Raw genomic sequence first — 17,337 nt, 5'->3', positions numbered from 1 at the left:
AAATCCTGAGGGATCCTGGCGTCAGTGAAGGCTCCTGTGCCGATCCAAAGTGAACTGTTCCGGTCAGAGGCCTGCAGCGTCAAGCTAGAATAGGATAAATGCATCAGTCGGGGACAGATGTGTGGCTGACCCCCTTGTGAGCCTCCCGATCGACCGGGGGGCCTAGCCCCGTGTAGCTAGAATGGCAGCCGGTAAGTACCTCGGAATGGGACGGAAAGGCCCTTCAGTGCCTGGCCGCGAGAGATAATGGCCCTAGTGTTGTGCCTACTGGTTGCTCCGTCGGGTAAAAGGGTCTCTTTAGCGTTCAGTCCACGGAACCCCTCAATAAACGCGCCCGCCTAAGGGCAACTGAGAACACATCACGATGCTCCGCACCCATGCCCACACCAAGAAACTGGTTGCGACTCTGCATAGTTCTGGCCGGTTACCTACGCAGAACACAATTAAGTGTGACATTTGTCACAGACGGGAACACGGCAATAGGAGCTATATGAATTGCTATGTATGAGGTACACAACAAACACATAGCACCTTGAAACCTTCACGTCCAGAATTTCCTGCATCCGATCCACCCGCTGCCCGTGAGGCTGTTCCCACACTCTCCTGCTAACCATTCCTTATCAGTTTTATCCCTCCCCCATTATCCACCCGTTGACGTTTTGCTTCTTATGCTTCTTATATTCTGTAGCATGAGAAGTAAAATCTTTTAAAATGTCCTCCTTTCTTTGTCAAAATCTTTTAAATGTCTTCTTTTGCTACATATGTTCTGAATTTTGGGAGGGCTTAAGCAAGTTAACCCACAATTGCTCTTTTGTGCTGGTTATTGTAAACAATGTGCATGGAGCAAATCATTATAAAAAAACGCAAAAAGGAGCCACGCGGAGCAGCTGTTAGGCGTCTGCCCAACATTTCACAAGCGTCTCAGACATGGCCGTAACTTTGCCCGTAATTTTCAAGAATTCTGAAGCGAACCCGGCCCATCACCCAATCCATATGGGTATTCATAGCTTTAACCAATTCGTAAAGTCTCTAATAAGTTCGCCGATTGCTCGTTGATTGTAAAGATGTATTTACAGTCACATTGGACTGAAATGCAGTGTTTGTGCCTTATTTCACTGCAAAGTTAGCCGTACAAAAGGCTTCAGGAAGGCTTCGGTTTCATAAATCAGAATTGCATACCAATGCAAACTTGATAATTCAGATTGGCAATCATCCGAATTGTCAATCATTAGCACCTTGGTTTACTCTTGATTCAACGCAAACACGTGAACCACTACACCATCGGCATCCCTCTGACGACAATGAAAGCCGTTTTAAGCCAGATATGTTTAATTAAGGAAACTAACACCAGATTCGCAGTGATTTTGCAACATTGTAACGTCACGATGCAAACATGTGAAAGTGTTTACTATCTTCACTATGGCCACGGAATCTGCTGGCAACCACATCGTAAATTGATGTGTCCGTTCATGAAAAACGGATAGGTGTGAGGAATAGCGTGTTTGGTTGTGATATGGCAAATAGACTTAAATCAAAATGCTAAAAATGCTCATAAATGCATAGTTCATGTACAGATACGAATACTGTATGGTTCGTGTGCTAGATTCACTTCCTGCAGACCATTTTAGGAACTGCAAAGCCTTCGCCACGAATACCCGAATTTCGACGAAATTCCTATGAAATCTCCCAGCATGTAGTGTTAAGTGAAAACTTTCTGGCCAGGGTAACGGGCTCTGGGAAAAAAAAAACATTTAAATGTGGAGCGCTATGGTTGGAATGCTTTTCCCAAACAGCTCGGAGATGAACTTCTGTATCCGCTTGCATGTGCAGCGGCAAGTTCAAAGGAAAATTTGTACGAGGGCATCAGCGCCTCTGGAGACGATTAGTTTTGCTTAGTTGTGTTTAAGCTTTTTTCGTAATAAATTATCGAAACTAGATTTGGCTACCACGCATGTTTTGCGTTGTTGGTGCTTTCCACCCCATCTATTCACTCAAGTCATTCAAACAAACCTTGAATATGACACGTTTTATGAATATTGAACACCTCTTAACTCTTTTCACAATTTAACTGTATCAAATACACTCTTGTTTATGCTGCTAGTACGCCTGATTGCAGCTCGCCTTGGTTGGATTATCCTTTAATCGAAATGTTCCATATTTGTATGGGGTTTCGAATTAAAACAGCCATCTTGAATACCTTCCAGTGCAGTTCACGGTTCTGCCCTTCTTAAGACCAAAACCCCTCTAATTTCTGAGCTACAGGCCCGCGAAATGGGAAGAGTGTTTCTGGGAGAGTGTTTCAGCCACCTTGCTATTCATGACGCCATAACAACGCCATTTGTATGTGCCACTGCATAAGCCATACGGCGCTCAAGGCCCAGAAAAAGATAATGGTCCAGTCGTTCGTATCTGGCGTTCGTGAGCTGATTTCAAGATATAACGACCACCAATTGGCTTTCAATCAATGTTGTGCAAGATACGATCACGTAATGAAACGATGACATATTGATAAGCATGTTTACTAAACGAAGAAATGGTATTGTCTAGAGCAGTCTTTTCCACATACCAGTATAGCTATGGGTGAGCTCATTATAAGTATACCAATATAAGTATACCAATAGCTATGGGTGAGCTCATTTCGTCATGTCTAATGCTTAGTTTATTATCTTCAGTTGTGGAACATTCCCTTAAAGACCTTAGCTACTCGTTCAAGACCACACTGGCATTGACGACGTCATAGCAACGTCATTCAAATCCTTATATTCCATAAGGCATGCGGCGATCAAAGCCAAGACAAATATCATGGTCGCATCAATCATATATGGCGTTCATGAGCCGATGTTGCAGATATAACGACCGTCAATTGGCTTTTACCGTTGTGCAAGGTACGATGACGTCATTAAGACATGACGTAACGAGGAGGGCATTAACTAAGCAGATGAATTGTGGGGTCTAGAACAGCTTTTTCTACTTGAGAGTATACCGATAGTCATAAAAGAACTTGTCTCATCATATCGGATGCTTGCTCCAATATTCTCACAAGTGAATCATCCCCTTTAAGACATAGATCCTTCTAGTGTCATGCCCCCGAAGACGTGCTGGCTTTTTCGGGAGCTCAAAATCACCCAGGCATCCATGGCGCTATAATAACGTCATCCACAGCACATTGCTCCCCAGTGAAAGCCAGACTAAAAAGCTGAAATCACATTTTGTACACGTGTTACTCTCGCCATAAATAGCAACAGCGTCTAATCTTCTTCCCTATGAGGACATTCCCGTAAAATAAATAGCTTCGTTTTTTATCATCTAGCCTCTTGCAGTGACCTCCAAAACTTCGGGAATCTTTCGGCCTGCGACGCCGCAGTCTTTCGCCAGTCTTCTTGGAGAGGGACAAGAACACGATGGCCCCTTCCGAACTTTGAGAGGGCATGACCGTATGCTCCCCTCCCCCACATCCCCACCCTGAATCATCACTGCCCATGGTTAGAACATTCTTGATCCAATACCTCTGAGGACCACTGTCCGCGGCGTCCTCGACATCCAAACGCTGCGCGATGTCCGCGCGGACCCCAGATGACGGCGGCTGGCTACCCGCAAACGGCCGACACCGCATTGATAGCCGATGCCGCTCTGCCAGCTGCCGTCAGCGCCAGCGAGCCGTGCACACAGGCACCATCAATTGCCTTCCAATTAATTATGCAGCTCGGAGGAGCTGCAATGCGAGCCATAATGGATGTTTTTGCGCTCTGTGTGGGGCGGGGCGCATACCAAATGGTGACAAATGCCGAGTGTCATGCGTTTTCTGATTAGGATACAAACATCGAAAGGCATGATTGCAATATTGGAGAATATTGGGTGTGTGAAGAATGTTGGAGAATATTGAGAATATTGAGTGTATCAAGTAGATCAGCATTCTTTTACGCACTTTTACTTCTGCTGTGTTAGATTGCGGCTTTCTTTCTTTCCCATTCTTTCTGTGTCTCATATCTTTCTCAAGAATGCTCCCATAGCAGCAGTGCAGTGCATTACAACATGGTCGAAACTTGTGAAATGCTCTCTTTGTGATAAACTGCGCGCCAGTTTGCAACAAAAGCCTGGAAACTTTGTGAAATGGCCCATGTGCCGCCCAGTTGTACTTCTGACAAAAGCCACCAGCATTCGGAGGCAGTGCGCCGTCAGCAGACGCACTCTCGTCCCGGCCTGGCGTAAAGCGGTGTAATTGACGTTCTCATGTGATTACGGTACGCATTCCAGACAGCTCAGCCGGCAGTTCGGACAGCGCGCGCGCGCGCAGGGGGAAGCAGCCATTTTAGCAATTTCGGCAATCAGATCGCCGCGCAGGCTACCCGGCGTTCTCAGAAACTGGAGCGCTGCACGGGTCGCGTTGCCGTCTGGGGTCCGGTCTGATGACGGCGGGCCTGGCCTACATCCACGCCACTCTCTGGTCGCTTTGGCGACTCGGCAACTGGTGGCGGTATATCTCGGTACATACGAGCCTGTATGCCTCGTCCTCAACTTGCGTTCATCAACAAAGCAAACCATACTAGTGGTGTCCTGCGCGCGGGGGGGGGGGGGAAGTTACTTCGACTCGTTGGTATTACAGAAACGAGGAGCCCGTTATGTCATCACAACATATTTATAACACAACAATAAAAAACCCACCAACAATAGCGCAAAAACGTGGTTTCCGGCTGGGTTGGATAATAATACGCTGGATGGTAACTTCCGGTAGTCCTTACTAGCTGTGTCTTTCCCATGTCATTTCCTCCATTTGAATTTGAGTGGCATTTCCACGCGTGAATCTAGTTCCGAACATATCTTTATCTGTCTCTATTGTTTTTGAGCATTACGTTGCATGCACTAAGGGTATGCAGAGTGTTTCCAGCTGTAGTCCGTTTCAAAAGTTGAGGTTTTATATGCGTCGCACAGTGTTGTGGCAGGACATTCTCCTCCAACCCCCACCCCAACCGGCCGACCCTGCATGGCAGGCTGTCTGGATCAGTCATACAACGCATCCTACCCGAGGCTTGCACCAAGTCCCGCTGGGTTACGAGTCCAGTGCGTTTCCGGTTTATCGCACAAGACAATTCCCTTTTTTAATACGCTCGGTTCCACTTGAGCACCTGCTACTATTTTGGTTGAAAACAGCCGGCTCAAAAAGCTTCCTTCTGAAGCTGTTGTGCTCGTGACTAGGCGGTTGTAAAGCGCTTCACGGGCTGCGAAATCACACGGGTATCCACATAGAATATGCAACGGGCCGGGTTGGGTACAGCCTTGAACAAACATACGGGTATTAGCACGGGTACGAGTAAGACGTCTATGAAATGCCCGGCAGGTGTCTTCAACGTATTTTAAACAATGCTACTGCTCGCACTTCCTTTAAGTATAATTTACTTCATTCACAATTACGTAAGTTGTTCGGTGCACTAGTGATAAACATTATTCACATAGCATCTCATCACATAGCATCACTCATATCGCCAGTCGTATCAGCCTTATTCCTCCGAGAAAAACCAGGAGAATGGGGATATAGTTGGGTTGATATTTGGGCAACATGCCTTTATCGAAACCATAGCAGAACTCACCTCTGCTATTTTGTTTCGATAGAGGCATGTTGCCGAAACATCAATCCAACTATATCTCCATTCTCCTGGTTTTTCCGAGGAATAAGGCTAATACTACTGTCTTTACTTCATTCACACTAATTCTGTAAGTCACAACGCGAACAACAGGTTCTTAAGTAGAATGTCCAGGAACTCTTCCATAACCGACAAATAAAATGCTGGGAAGGGCAAATTAGTGGGAGCGCGGTGGGTACACAACTGATTCAATAGTTGCTAAAGTAAGATATCCAGTAACTATCCCATAACCGACAAATAAAATGCTGGGAAAGGCAAATTAGTGGGAATGCGGCGGGTACACAACTGATCAGGCATAGTTAGTGGGTGGGTATGAGCACAGTCATATAAGAAGTGGGTAGATCGGAAAAAAACTACCAGTGAAGACCTCTAAGTATATGCACAGCGCAATATAGTTTGCAAGCTATTGCCTTTGTTGGCGATGAGCCTAAGCTGTAAGTAAAATGGCAGAAAAGTAGAACATAATGGAATGGTAGTGCTTACGCAAGTGTTTCAGTAACGTGGCGGTCGAAACTATAACTGGTCCTTGTCACACCAAGTATTACGGTACACGCAAACGGCAAAGATCCACAACCGTTGAGGAATGTTTACAGTGTGTTATTTTTGCGCGTTTCATGGCTACATGTTATTTCAGCTGCCACCTGTGTCAAGTAAATTACATTTTTCAAACGTTTGAGCCCAGCACTGGAGACGGTGTACTAAAGTTGTTTGAGGCCAGCCGGTCTTCGGGTTAGTAGTTAAGTTAGGTTTTTAGGCGACCTGGAACCAGTACCTTTCCGGCAGCCAACTTGGCGATCACGCGATCACTGATAATCATTTAAGTATCTCATGACTGGTTTTATTTGTTAGCGTGGAGCGATAAACACGTGTCTTACACCTTGAAATGCCCTCAAATTAACTTGGATTTGTCTTAAAATTCTAAAAGCATACCCGATTTCACATGATCTTGATAAATGTTCCTTGGTCTTCCCGCCACTTGGAAATGTTCTGAGGTCTTGTCAGACGGTACAGCGACCGGAGGCTTGTATGGGTAGCAGACTTTCGCCCCCCCCCTGTCCAATTGAAAGTAATTTTGTTCCGGTAAGAAGAGAGACTAAATAGTCTCCTCGTTTTGTAAGAGGAAGCAGCAAGAACCACAATGTTACCTGAGATTATTGTCAGCATTGCCTATATCGGTTTCAGCACGGTGTTTCTTTCGGAAGATAGCTTGAATAGCAGCTAGGTATTTTAGGCACTCGAATGTGCAGCACAAAACGTAATTCATGATTGAAACTTGCACAGCCTGCACAACATTAACTAAAAGTCAACTGACGTGCTTGAAATAATGTTCACCAAAGCCAAACATGAACAACTCGGCGATTATATTATTTTTGGCGTATGACCAATGGGGTGGCATAATTCAAAACCTTGTACTGGTGACATAGACCCGTCTGACACTTCATTTTTTAATTTGACCTAAGAGTACCTCAGATGACGCCTAGGTCACCCTAAGGTGGCAGTTTATGTCTAAAATGCCTTTGTCCTGAACCTGCATCTAATAATACTACGACTAAGACTACGTCTACTTAGTCAGAATCACACTGTGACGAAAAGTATCGTCCTTGTAGGCTACGGGTCGAGCAATTTTGAACGATTACCGGATCTGACCCGATCCCTTTGGGGAGCAGAAATGGCCGGAATGGTCTCCTGTCAGTCTTAGCCTTTAGTAACATGCCCTCAATATCCGTCTCGGCGCATTAACATAGGTTTTGATTGCATCTACCGCAATGACGGTTTTTTTACCTTTCGTGGACTCCGGTGATCTCACATCTGCCTTGATGGCAACGGTTCATATGCACTCTTTATGATTTGACGAGGCCTTCAATGCGGTATCTTGTTTTCTTATACGGTGTCTGGAAGCTGGACATCCAAGAGGGGAGGACCCCCCCCCCCCCCTCTGGCCGAGCGCGGTTGTCTCAGATCCCGGCCGGGCGCGAGTTGAACCATTATAGTGTGCCGCATAAGTGCTTTTTCGCCTGATGATGCAGCAGTGATTTTGTGAAACGCATGGTGGGCTCCTATAAGATGTGTATGTTAATCAACATAGGTACAATAGGTCAGTGTAGATCAGTATAGCTCAGAGATTGATATGATTCACGACATAGCGATAAAGCTAGTTGCCTTTCTATCTATCTATCTATCTTTCTATTTTTACATCTATATTTCTATCTTTATATCTATCTTTCTATCTTTATATCTGTCTTTCTATCTTTATATCTATCTTTCTATCTTTAAATGTATCTGTTAATCTACGCATCTATCTGTCTAAACATATGTGCACACACACACACACACACACACACACACACACACACACACACACACACACACACACACACACACACACACACACACACACACCACACACACACACACACACGCACACGCACACGCACACGCACACGCACACGCACACGCACACGCACACGCACACACACACACACACACACACACTTTATATATATATATAGTATAGAGAGAGATAGAGAGAGAGAGATAGATAGAGATAGATAGAGAGATAGAGAGAGAGAGAGAGAGAGAGAGCGAGAGATAGAGAGAGAGATATAGATAGAGATAGAGATATATATATATATATATATATATAATATATTATATATATATAAGATCTAGATCTAGATCTAGATCTAGATCTAGATCTAGATCTAGATCTAGATAGATAGATAGATAGATATGATAGATAGATAGATAGATGAGATATATAGATAGATAGATATATAGATAGATAGATAGATAGATAGATAGATAGATAGATAGATAGATGATAGATAGAGAGAGAGAGAGAGAGAGGAGAGAGGAGAGAAGAGAGAGAGAGAGAGAGAGAGAGAGAGAGAGAGAGAGAGAGAGAGAGAGAGAGAGAGAAGGGAGAAGAGAGAGAGAGAGGAGAGGAGATAGAGATGAGAGAGAGAGAGAGAGAGAGAGAGAGAGAGAGAGAGAGAGAGAGAGAGAGGAGAGAATATAATATATATATGATATATATATATATAGTATTATCTAAGATATATAATATATATATATATATATATATATATATATATATATATATATAGACATATACATATGCGTATGCAATGGGAATAACATTAAAATTGTATGAGTTACTTTAAAGTTAGGTGCACTGGTCCACTCTCTACGTCTCTCCTTCAGAGCAACAATTATTTCAAATATCCCGTCGTACCGAAGTTTCCGTTCACATGCCTGTGATAGATGCAGTTTTTAGTTCACTAGCATAAAGTGTATAATGAAAAGTTTACGCCTTCTTCGTTTAAAAGTTTGCTCCCATTCACACAGCGCGAAGTTCTCTCCTTTGCCACTGCCTTTCAAAACAGGTACGGGTTGTCACATCTGTGCCAAAAGCTTATCGGGAAAGCAAAGTTCTTGAAAAACATCAAGAACTTGAATGGCTGTTCTAGTTTGGGTAAAATCATGTAGCGGACGAAGTCTTCTTGGTGAAATGTATGGCGACAACCTCACAGAGAACGTGGCTCCTGAAAATCCGGACACGTTCTAAGGTGCCTTGGGTAGCCTTTTGCTTTTTATCCAAAACATATGTTGCATGTTTAGACATCTACCAGCTGACTAGCAAAGTGCATTCTATTCATTGATCTGATTTAGGCATTCCTACCATTGTTTTCAGTTATCCATTTTCTGGGCAGTAAAACGAATGCCCTCGGAATTTTTGACGATTTTTCCGAAACGGCTTGAAGAAGTTTGTTGTAACTTTCTGACCCTTCCTAAATGTTGTTTGATTCATTATGCCGAAATTTCTTGTGCAAGACAGGCGCAGGGGTGGTTTCGGGGATTGGCATTGGGAGGATCCTGCAGTGAACATGGAGGGATTGGCATTGCGAGGATCCTGCAGTGAACATGGCGGCCGTGACAAGATGACGATTATTATACAAGACTGGATTATACACATATACGGATACGCACTGATTTGTGCCTACAGGAGCAACTAATGTTTCCAGCGGATAAGACATCCGCAGCATTATTACGGCCATTGTAAAATAGTTAAGCTGCCTGGTTAGAGGCAGTACCAGGGTTTGAAACGGAAGCATGAAATGAAAAAAAGTGAAATGAGCCGTGAAATGGTTGGCCTAACCGGTAACCACAAGTGGCCACATCGGCACCAAGCCGCGAATGCATTTTTGCATGATTGACAAATGCTGAATGCCGATGTCATAGATAGATGGCTACACAGATAGACGACTAGATAGCTGCATACATAATATTTATATATACATATATGCATACAGATAGATAGACATGCACATAGATATAAGGATAAAAATATAGAACATTCGATAGCTAGATAGCTAGATAAACAGCCAGACATGTAGATAGATCTAGATCTCCTAGGTGCCTGCTTTCGAATTCGCCAGTACTTGCGCCGCTCCGTTTCAGCACCACCGGGATATCTTCACATCTGACACTCGACCCTGAGCAGCTCCGGCCAATGCATTGACAATGGTGTACCCATATGGAATGGCGTATTAATGTCATAACACTGCGTGTCAAAGGTTGACAAAACCTTCTCCCACGCCACGTCATCTGTTTAACGTTCAGTTTGGTTGGTTGTTTCACTTGGTTGCAGCACGTAGTTGATACACCAATGCCCATTTCCTCGTGTTTGTTAACATTTTCCATACATTATCACACGAGGTATGGACAACCGTTTATTCAATAGTGATATATATATATATATATATATATATATATATATGCATATGCGGCTGTGTGTGAGCCTAGATGTGTGCGCGTGTATATATATATATATATATATATATATATATATATATATATATATATATATATATATATATATATATGCATATGCGGCTGTGTGTGAGCCTAGATGTGTGCGCGTGTGTGTGCACGTGTGTGTGCGCGTGCTTGCGTGCGTGCGTGTGTTTTGCCAATTTCATAAGCTTTCTGCCCGAAGGATATTCCCGAACTTTTGTTTTGACTGACAACAACCGAACCTGGTGTGATCGGTATTAGGCTATAAAACTCGGGGAGTCCGCCTTCCAACCGCAGTCCACCGGTCGCCGTCGTCCCGGGGTGCCAGCCCGCCAACAGGCGCCCCCGCCGCTCAGGGCCCGGTCGTCTCGCGCCCGGCGGTAATCCTCCGTTATTGGGATTCATCGCGGAGCGCGCAGTGTTTTAGTAGTCATATTTCTTGCCGTTATGGGGCGCCAGTATTTTACACGGCCCCGATTAATTCTCGGCAGAGCATGAGGGCCCGGCTAGTGAGACGCGACCGCCGCATAAATCGGCGGCGAATGCCCGCCCCGGGCGTATCGCCGCCGGCCACTGCGAGAAGAACTCCGCGCCCCTCCCCGACGCCGGCACCGACTCGGCGAGTGACGGCCGCACGTGTCAACAGCCGCCGGCGAGTGGGCCATTGTCGGATGCTGTGTGGGGGACGCCGTCTCGCGTGCGAACCAAGGAGTGGCCGTGATTCTCAGTGGGCGTGTTGCTAAAGGAACCGCGGCACCATTGTGGAACACAGAGGCGCTCCGGAACTGCCTGCGGCCGCCCTCAGACTGTTTACTGTGGCTCCCACAGCTCGCAGAAAATGTAAGAAATAAGGTTCACCAGCCTTGTTTTTTTTCAATTTGGTCCACAAGCCACAGCACTAGATATTTTTTACATCATCACGACAAAAACATCCACTCAGGTCAACGTAATACGCAATCACAGGTAAGATTTTCGTGCCCGTACCCGCTTTCCACCTGCACAGTCATACAGTTGCTCAGTCACTGCTTATTGGCCCAATCCATCCGCTAGAATCATTGTACTCTTAACCCCCAGTAAAGGGTCTCCCTCGAAAGTTCTCTCAACTCCTTAAGCCAGGGGTTTAAGGCGGGTACCTTTACACATCCGTTTGACATATTTAGGCGCAGTCTCAAGCCTAGCTGTCAATGAAATACGTCTATCCTACTTTGTCCTGGTCTATCCTCACACCTATTTTTTTTACCACTGAGCGATTCACGTGTTGTATACGCACTCGTTGCAGCTCATCACGATTGATCTCAAAATGGTGTGTGTGGCCGTACAGCACTCAGTCCTCTAAAGTCAAACAAGAGGTCAATGCTCAAGTTCACTTGCCCCCTGGTTGCTAGGCAGGATTGTCGGGCTTTAGTTTCACTGAAGGATTGAGGCGGTGTATTGGTATTCCGTATGGAATGATTGTTCGATTTATTGCCCTCGTTTGATGTTAATGTATGTTAACTGCACATGCTAACAAAGTGGCCGATGCCCGGTATTCCGGGAGGGGACTTCGACCACTCGCGATGACTCATGAAGTCCAACACACTATTCCCGTTTTATGTTAATCTTGATTTACAAAATAATCTACCCCCCTATGTAACTTTCGGAGGACGGTTTTATGTAGACCTTACTTTTGGGGTACATATTTATCAGGTAATCTTAGGTCTACAGCTACGCGTAAGCGAACGCCTGCAGCAGCTCTGAAAGGGTTCGTTCTGAACAGTCCTCCAAATTCATTGTGCGAGGACAGATATTTTAATGATAAGATCCTGGCAGAAAAGAAACAAGAACATTTAGCCATGAACTCATGCCAATGTCTACGACCCTTTATGAATCTTGTCCTGCATGCAAAAAATATGCTAAAACGGCCGCCCTTGCTGCATCATCCTAGACGATCTGCAAAAATTTCGACACCAGGGTTAGCGTGAACGTTCGCAGTCCTTCGTCCGCAGAACTGTCTGTCTGGCGGACTGTGAGCCGTTTGGGGTGAATGTCACGTAACGTAACTAACGATGCATCGAAAAGCTGGCGCCTGCATGTTAACACGCCACAGACGAAGTCGGCTGTCAGACTTGGAAGCACTGGGTTGATCGCGAGACGACGGTGTGGTGGTGGAGGGAGGCGTAGCCATCCAACGCCGACGGCTCGTGCCTGGCAAGCCTGCCACCCTTGCTGGACCCTAGGTGAGTGTCACTCGAACGTTCCGGCAAGGGCAATCGGTGAACCGGACAAAGGTAAGCTTCAGCTGCCCGGATTGCGCACTGAAGCGGCAGAGCGTGATTTTGGTTCCCGCGCTGTCAGCATGTGGAACAGTCTGCCTGCTGAGGTGGAAGAACACAGAGTTTTTAATTTTGAACGAACTGAGGAAGTTATCATGCGAATCATCTTTTAAAGCTGGCACATCGACTTGGCTCTCACCAACTGGTTGTTGGCTCTGTCACCAGCAAAGTTCTACCGAACTCGTCTTACTATCGCTGCCGTATTTTTGTGCATACTTTGAACGTCACTTTTACTTTACCTGTCGTTACTTTCTTTTTACTTCTTGACGTTACCAACCTTCCATATTTCAACACGCGCCCGAGTGGCCAGTTGAATGCGACGCGCTTGGATGGGGTCAATTTAACCCCACTTATATCTAACAAAAAAGTTTGAAACATCATATTCACAGGAGAGGTAGCGCTGTACGTGACCTCTTTTGTGTGAATTTTTAAGTATATAGGTCATGACGTGCGGTCCAAATAGGGTCAGACAATGTCAAACTACAGTTCGGTGTCCAAAGTGCCCTCAGACACCTTCACAAAACCACATTTAACCCACACGCCTGTTCTAAAAAAATGTTCTAGTCATGACCTGCGGTCCAAATAAGGTCAGACAATGTCAAGCTACAGTGCAATGTCCGAAGTGCCCATAGACACCTTCATGAAACTACATTTAACCTACACGACTGTTCTAAGAAAAGACGTGACTGGTGTCCCTTTCAGTTAAGTGACTTCACAGGACCTTCAGAAAGTCACGGTGGCCAAAAACCTCGTGCAGTGCTATTGCTTCGAGTCAAATGAGGTTCAAGGATTATGCTGGATGGCATTGTCCTAAAAAAAAAAACAATGGATGATCGGGGCCATTTTAGGTCATGGACCTCCGAACTTTATACAGTCCAAAAATATGCTTGTTAACGTCCCTGTGATCAACTATTTCGGACGAAGCGCAAAAAAATACCATGACACGGGTGTTCCAGCATAAAAGCAGTTTGGCTTTGGCCTTAGCCCAACCTTCATGCCTGAACCAAGGTCACTGGAATTAGTAGTTCTCCTGAATTCAATTATCCAATAGCGTAAGAGACTATTTCAAACATGCATGGCTTCTTCGAAGGCTCCGTTGTCGCACGCGGTTGAACAATTCTCAAGGAATTTAATTTCCTGACAGACGATAGCCATGGCCTGTCTGACCTGCCATAGGTCAGCAGCATTACAAAGTTTGGCGCAGCTACGCCGTGCCGTTCAGATACTATTGTGGAAAAATTCTTTTAAAAAAACTTCTTAAAAAACTTTCGGTAGGGGCGAAATTCACCCCCACCAGATCGCGTGTCAATCGCATTTCATTGGCGGGAGCACAAAACGTAATCAGATTAAGAGCTCAATATAATGACCATGGCTGCAACTTTCCAATCTTGCAGCCCATCACCCATCCGAAAGCACGTCCTCGCGCGCGCGTTGCTAAAAACTACACAACCACAAAACGGCACGAACTACTGTAGGGCCTGCGAAACTCCGACCAGAGTCGGAAAGATCACGTCTTTTGAACAGTAGCGTCATAGAGACGGCCACTGAACGTTTCCTGCAGCTGACGTAGTGTCCCTGTACTTATGACCTCGCTGTCCACTGAGCAGAATATTGTTTACTTTTCCTTTGATAGCAAGGGCATTCCAAATACTTACAAACACAGCACATTGCGATCTTGGGTATACAAAGACGCCAATTATAGCGGATGACATGTGTCACAACAGGGACTGTAATATGCATGCTAATGACCATACGGTTTCGCCGTTGGCATCCAGCATACTTCAAAGACTTACAAGCTATTGGGAAGCACGCTGACTTCCCGAGATAGCATCCCAACTGAAACGCGAGGGCCTGATTGCGCATCGTGCGTCAATGCGACAACCGAAGCAGACAATCTACGCTCCTTATTGTTCAGAGCTGGATAACATCCAGCCAATTTCAACAGGGGCTTATCAGTGAGAACTGCGATCATTAGTCCTTTACTTACAAAATTATAATTAAATGCGAGCGGTCATGGGGCCCGCCGTTTGCTCATCATCAGACCGGTCAGAAGCTTTAAGCCGAATGTTAAAGTGCACGGACGGCTGCAACCCTTCAACATATCGGTTCACGCGTTAACAGTCCGATCTCTCAATCGGTTATGAACTTAGATGTTGTTCTATAAATGGTATCTTTTACCTATTTCGTACCTTTATTTTCACTATTTTTACCGCCTCTGATAGGTCAGTTCTCACCTAGAGATTTGTGTCAGTACTCACTTGCAAGCCGGTGTGCAGTGGCGCCTCAGTTCCCATCGACGGATCGGCGAACATCCTGTCCGTCCTCACCTACAAATATATGGGTCCAGCATTACAACTATGTGTCCAGTATCACTCCACGCCTCGCCGACAGCTCGTTGACGGACGCTGTCTCCGTCTCCACCCCACATTGGTGATGACCTTTGGCTCAGTCCCCATCTACAGGTCCGTGCCGAGGTTTGCCTCAGTCTTCAATGGTAGATCGGTGGCGGGCTTTGTAGCAGTCCTACACGTACACCTCAGTTACGGTTGCCGCCTCAGTCCTCCCCTACAGATCGGTAACTAACGTGGCCGGCAGGGTGGCGGTGGCGGTGGCGTCCTGCACGCGCTGCAGTGTCACCTGCTCGTCGGTGGAGGGCGCCAGGGCCTGCAGAAGCAGCACCTCCTCCGTAGCCGGCTCGAAGGGCGTCACCACATGAGTGACGCCTGTGGTCTTGGTCTCGTGGTCCTCGGTGACGCGCCCGGTAGACCCGCGCCGCAGCCCGCTCCGGTCCAGGCGCAGCATGCCGTTCTCAGGCCGGGGGTCGCGGCCGCCGCCGCAGCGACGGAAGCACGGCAAAATCTCCTTGAACTCTTTGCGGAAGTTCTCGTTGAGCCAGGCGTACAGGAAGGGGTTGTAGCAGGTGGAGCTCATGGCGATGGCGTGCGCCACGAAGAAGAAGAGGTGGAAGTACTGCCAGCGGTCCCAGTCCAGGCCCAGGTTGGTCGAGATGTCGTCGAGGATGTTCATCAGATTGAGCGGCAGCCAGGAGAGTCCGAACACGGCAACCATTGCGATCAGCATGCGGTTGGTGCGCCTCTTCCTCTCGCGGTCCGCCTGTTCCTTTCGCGCGCTCTTGGAGCCCGGCTTGGACCTGGCCCGGCTCGACAGCTTGAATGATATCAGCGTGTACGTCACAGTCATGATGATGAACGGGATGACGAACTGCAGGACGGTGGTCACGCTGCCAAACGTCAGCCTGATGTCCTCTGGGAAGTCCTCTTGGCACAAGTACGTGTCTTCGTCGATGGGAACGTGCTGAACGAAAACTGCGTACGGCATGGTTGCTCCCACCGAGAACAGCCACGTGCAAAGAATCAGAATGAAGCAGGTCGAGGGCATCATACGGGGTCGGAAAGGGATAGATGATAACGAAAAAGCGGTCGATGGCAATGGTGGTGAGTGTGAGGGAGGATATGTAGATGCTGACTCCTTGGGTGCACGTCACCAGATGGCACAGGGCCTTTCCGAAGATCCATCTTTGCAGAAAGGTGTAAAGAGGTGTGAAAGGGACGCAAAGGACACACAGAAGTATATCAGACAGCGCCAGGTTAAGGATAAAATAATTAGTGACAGTCTGCATGGTTTTGTTCCGGAAGACCGCGTACATAACAATGCAGTTTCCGAAAACACCTAACAAAAAAATCGTCGAATAGATCATATAGAACACAACCTGGACTGGCAAGGTATGGACCAGGTTTTCTTCGTAGTACGTACTTTCCGTGGCAACTTCGGCCAGCAGCTTTGAGCCGTTGGTTTCGTCACCCACTTGGTTTCCGTGCTGGTTCTCGGGTAATGAGAAGTTTGACAGGGGATCCATGACCGTCACTCCACGGCTGCACTCCGTATCGCTGCCACACAAACGCACGAAGTCCTCGCCGCGAAGGCTGCTGTGATCGATGGAAGCTTCAGTTAGCGGGCACAGCTCATTGGGCCAATGCCGGCCAGCCTAGGTCGTCAGCTGAGGCCAGGTCAGGGCCCCGGCTGAAATCAGAGCGGCGACCCAGACGAGACGGCACCTCGGCGCGGCGCGATGGGAGCAGTCGCCCAGTGTGACCCGGTCACGACTGACGACCGCCGTGACCCGATAGGGCGGTCGGTACCCGGAGCTGCTCCCGACGCCACCCGCGCCGCCCAACTGACTGCGCCGCGGGCCGACCGGCCGCTCCAGCCCGCACCTGTTGCTCGAATGGAAGGGATGTTCCGCTGACTCCGCGCAGCTACGACATGGTATCGACCCGGTCTGCGCAACGGGGGGCCACCCCACCCCCACAGACTTGTGCCAAGGATTTGTGCACTTCGGAGTGTCAGCGTTGATAATGAAAATCCGAGGTTTTAGGTGGGCGTTAATTGCTGGGTCGCGCAATCCGCGTTATCAGCATGTAACAGCGACGCATCGCTCAGCCTGGTGGAGCGGGTCGGGTGTCCCGACAGGGTGGTACTGAATGTTTTAGAACAAGGCGAAATCAATGGTTCTGTAGAAGCACTTTTTGTTCACAACACATGGCAATAAAACAACGCAAATATGTCCA

General features: G+C 46.9%; 1 pseudogene; it reads right to left on the bottom strand.

The window, feature by feature from the left end:
* Positions 1 to 15,466: 15,466 nt before the first annotated feature.
* LOC119089872 (prolactin-releasing peptide receptor-like) lies at positions 15,467 to 16,929 on the bottom strand (annotated as a pseudogene).
* Positions 16,930 to 17,337: the final 408 nt, after the last annotated feature.

This window comes from Pollicipes pollicipes, unplaced genomic scaffold, assembly GCF_011947565.3.
Source record: "Pollicipes pollicipes isolate AB1234 unplaced genomic scaffold, Ppol_2.1 Scaffold_3087;HRSCAF=3621_pilon_pilon_pilon, whole genome shotgun sequence".
Taxonomy (NCBI): domain Eukaryota; kingdom Metazoa; phylum Arthropoda; class Thecostraca; order Pollicipedomorpha; family Pollicipedidae; genus Pollicipes; species Pollicipes pollicipes.
The sequence above is the reverse complement of the archived record's forward strand: the minus strand, read 5'-3'. Positions and strand labels throughout refer to the sequence as shown.